Raw genomic sequence first — 4,337 nt, 5'->3', positions numbered from 1 at the left:
CGGGACGCGGCGCGGACGTTGGCGGGACGTTGGCGGCGCGGGAGGCTCGCTCCCTTCCACTGGCTGCGCGCGGCTGCTGYTAGCCCGTCAGGCGCGGTGGCCAAGTGGTAAGGCGTCGGTCTCGTAAACCGAAGATCGCGGGTTCGAACCCCGTCCGTGCCTGCCGAGGGAGCGCGGCGCGCTGGTCGCTCCGCGGCGGGGGCCCGCGGACGCAGCCTTCTTTGCGGCCCCTTTTTGTTTGCGGGGCGGGTGAGGCGGGTGCCCCGGGCCGGGCGGCCGCGCGGGGGGGCTGAGAGCTGCTGCCCTGCGAGTCGCCCCCGTCGGGGCTTGGAGCGTCCTGGCCGGGCTCCCAGGGAGCCTGTGGGGCCGGTGGGGTGGGGTGGACCCGTGCGAGACACCATGGRCCTGGYGGGGTGGCCAGGGCCCCCATCCATCTCCAGCATGGACCTGGTGGGGTGGCCAGGGCCCCCGTGCGTCTCCACCACAGATCACGTGGATCTTTGCCACGTTTCCCGTGGAACTCCACCATGAACCCTGTGGATCTCCGCCGTGGACTCAGCAGGGAGGCCGCGGATGTGGTGGTGAGGCCATGGATTGCGGGTGCTGCGTTAACGCTGGCTGTGGTTTGGTGGTCCCCAAGACGGGCCCTGGGACGGGGCCGCTCAGAGCACCCCAGGGCCCCCTCGTGAGCCCCCGTACGCAGGGGCAGGGCCGTGCGGAGCCTCTCCTGGCCTTGCTGCGCCCTGATGTTTGCACATGCTCTCCTGCGAGTTGCGCTTGCTGTGAGGGAACACCAAAATAATCCGTGTGCCAGGGGTTTCTCTTGCTGTGAACGAGGCCAGACCCCATGTGTTCTGCTTAAGGGAAGTTGTCTCGCGTGTAATGAATCATGGTTAAAATAAAACTAACGTTTGCACTGCGTTGCTGGCGAGGAAGTGTTTGGGGAGCTGGAAAGTGATGAACTCCTCTTGCTGTTATCTTTGTTTATAGGTGCTGGTTTTGATGTAATTCTCACATACAGAGTCCTTAAATGGTAGAGAGAGGCCGGATCCTGGAATAAACAAACACAGCGATGAAAAGCTTCGTGCGGTTGTACCATTTACGCCAGAACTGACCTCGACTGCTTGGTTCTTAACACAGAAAGCTGTGCGAGGCTTCGCACGCGTGCAAGAGCATTGCTGCTGGCTCTGCGGAGCATCGCTTTGACTATTGCTGCTTTCAGGCAGCTTAAAACGTGGCAAGAACAGAGTCATTGCGTTGCAGAATGGGAATAGCCGGATATTTGGGGAGAGCTGAGGAGACTCTTTGGAAAACTTTCTTTGATGCTTAGAAAAATTGTTCCTTGCTGTGTAAGGTGTCCCCCCTCGCCGGGGACCAGCTGGGTGCGAGGCGATTTCTCTGCCTAGTCAGTGCTGGAAACGCGCGTGCGTGTGTCAGGCAGTGGAGCAGGTTCCTATGAAACGGTTGTGCAGTGTGTTATTAGCAAGCCCCCAAAAGTGCCGTAGTGCAGTTTGATACGGCAACAGGAAGTGCAATGCGGGACTTGTTTGGCAAAGGGGAGGCACCGTTTCGCTTGGAAAACGCAGCGCCGGCGCTGTCCTGCCAGCTTTGCCGCAGGGTTGCRAGGCAGCGCGTGGCAGCTGCAACGCGCCCCGCTTGGACGGCTCGGACGGCTCGTGCTCCTGTGCCGCTCGTCCCCACGGAGCGTTTGGGGCGGCGCGGGAGCCGGTGCGGGAGCCGGCGCGCCGCCTCCGTGGAGGGTCCCAGGCTGCCGCGCGTTCGCCTCCCGCTGAAACGCGCCGTGAGAGCCAGGTCCTCCCCGAAATGGGCTCGCCCTTGGGTAGAGCAGAGCAGAACAGCCGAGTGGTGCCCCAACGCGGGATCCGAACGCGGGACCCGGAGCCAGGGGTCTCCGCCGAGCCCCGGCATCGCTTTTCCTTGTGGCCCTAAAGGTAACGCAAAAAACAAAAAAAAGGCACTGGAGAAGGACTGCTGACCTGCTCTCGCGCCTCCCACCTTCCCAGCCGCCGCCGCTCGCTCAGCCTAGAAACAAGTCTCATTTGGCCTTTTTTAAAAAAACCCTAAGGCTCTGGAGTGTCTTGAGCTTTAATCGGGATAGTGGCACTGGGAAGGGTTGGGAGGTTRGTTCTGTTTGTTTTGGACACGTGTCCTCACTAAACCGTATAAAAACTTTTAGGTGTCCTGTTTGAGTTGCTTTAAGAAACTTTGTTTTGTTTTTTTTTCCAGAAAATGCTGAGCAACCTCCCTCTGAATATAGCTCCTCTCTTAAACGAGCAGTTATTAAATGAGGATTAAAGTGAGGCCCCTTTTAGTTGCCTGATAAAAATGCATTGCAATTAATACTGATTAAACGATCTGTTACTGCTGAAAATCGTGGCCGTATTTAGGTGTAGAGTGTCCAGACCTCTCCGCAGTGACAAGCCGATTATTCAGAGTCCAAACATCTTCGTGACACCCCCCCCCCCCTTAAAACTCCTCTGGGAATAAGTACAAAAAGGGATGGATTATCCCAGCRGTGCCGCCGCGGTTGTGCATCGCGCCTGCTCCTCCGGAGGCCGCGGGAAGCCGTGTGCCGCCGGTGGGCGAGGGGGGACGGCAGCCGCAGCGCTGCCGGGAGGAGGCATGGGGTGCACGGCCCCAAACGGCGCTGGCGCCCGAGCGTTCGCCGAGGGGCGACGGCGGCCGCGTGGGACAGAAACCCTGCTGCGGCCGCAGCGCTGCCTGTCCCAGTCCYGTTCCCGTTCCCGCTGCGGCTGGCGCGCGATGGACTGCTGGAGTTTGACCGAAAGGGCCTTTCCCGGTGTCAAAGTGAGAAACCGCAGCTCCAAAGGGCGACGGTGCAGACAAACGTATCGATCTGCAGCYGGGGCGACGCGGCTCCCTGGAAGGGAGCCCGGGAGCAGGTCTGCGTTTAAAGTCGAGTGGCCGTAGCCTTTTGCCGCTGATGAAGAGAAAATGATTTTGTCTGCGTGCCGAGGCTCGAGCGGAAACAGAAATGACTCGGTTTGCTCTGCCGGAGCAGCAGCTTCGTGATTGTGACTAATGATCCACTGAATGCTGCAGTATTTTTAAAATAATATTGAAAAACTGATAGATAGGAAATAAGAATTTGGAGAAAGGATTAAAAAAATTTTTTTCCTCTGAAAGCCTCGCTCATGGCAGCTTTGGGGAAGGAACTGGCGTTTCCCCGGCCCGTGTGCGAGGGGCAGCGCTGCTGCATCCCCTTCCCGGCCACGGGAGCTGCCAGGTTGCTCCGCGCGGCCCCGGGGGCTCGGAGAGGCGGGTGGCCAAGCCGGGATCCAGCGTCCTGCCCGAGGCATCGTGTCAGTGGTGTGAAAAATGCCAGCCACAGACTCCGGCGCCTTTGCACTCTGGCGCTGCGATCCGGCACCCGGAGGGCCGTCGGCCGAGCCCGGCAGCACCGTGAGGCTGCGGCGGCTCTGTGGCCTTGGCGCCGTCGCAGCCGTGCTGGGGACGGCAGGGTGGCGAGTCGGAGCCCCGTCACGAGTTTCGTGGGGGTTGTTCCCAAGTCCGAGCATGCATTTCACTTTAGGAGGAAGAAGGCAGCGCGCAAGCGAGGCTGCGCTGGCAGAGCTGGGTTTGAAGCCCCGTTTCCCGCGCCCGGCGCGGAGGTGGTGGAAGGATGAACATAGGCAGCACCGTCACTTTCCGGGTGCGGGGTGCGGGGAAGACGGGCYCCTCGCAGCAGTCGCCGGGACGCCTCGGTGCCAGCGCGGGATCGCTGCAGGGAAAGGTGAATTCCCGCGCCGAGCCGAGCCCGAGCCGAGCCCGCTTCCTGCGAGCTGCCGCTTGAGCCGCATTCCTGGCTCCCGGCCCCTCGTCACTCTGGGCCCAACTTAAAGAGCGCTCGGGAGCTACCAAATATAGCACGCGCTCCGCATGTTTCGCAGCTGGCACTTGCAAAGGCTGGAGTGGATTTCACGGACTGAAGCCCCCCGGGGAGGGAGCATTCGGGCACGTGACGCTAGTGCGTTCGTTTGATCCCTGGGGACGGTGGCGCGCAGGGCTGAAGGGGGCTGCGGGGGTTCCCCGCTGGCAGCTGCTCCTCTCTGCACACACACCACTTTTTTAAACGCAGCTTGCTCAGCCACAAGGGATTTGACGTGCACGCGGCACCGTGCGTAGCGCGACCGCTGCTTCCCCATCTGGTTGCACCTCTCCGTCTCCCCCCGTAATGGTCTCTAATGGACGCAATCGGGGACGAGGTGGTTGTACTGAGAAGAGCCGCAGCTCTGCGTTTGAGCAGGAAACATTACTTCTGAGCTTAATCATAGCTCGTTAGGCCTTTGATTTTC

At 60.6% G+C, this 4,337-nt stretch overlaps 1 non-coding gene across 1 annotated transcript; it reads left to right on the top strand.

Annotated features, from left to right (window-relative positions):
• Window positions 1–90: 90 nt before the first annotated feature.
• Window positions 91–162, top strand: TRNAT-CGU. The gene has a single exon. It is a non-coding gene; the product is annotated as a tRNA-Thr (tRNA).
• Window positions 163–4,337: the final 4,175 nt, after the last annotated feature.

This window comes from Apteryx rowi, unplaced genomic scaffold (genome assembly GCF_003343035.1).
Source record: "Apteryx rowi isolate R43461 unplaced genomic scaffold, aptRow1 scaffold_26, whole genome shotgun sequence".
NCBI classification, from domain to species: Eukaryota; Metazoa; Chordata; class Aves; order Apterygiformes; family Apterygidae; genus Apteryx; species Apteryx rowi.
Note: the sequence above shows the minus strand (reverse complement) of the source record. Positions and strands in the feature narration are given on the sequence as shown.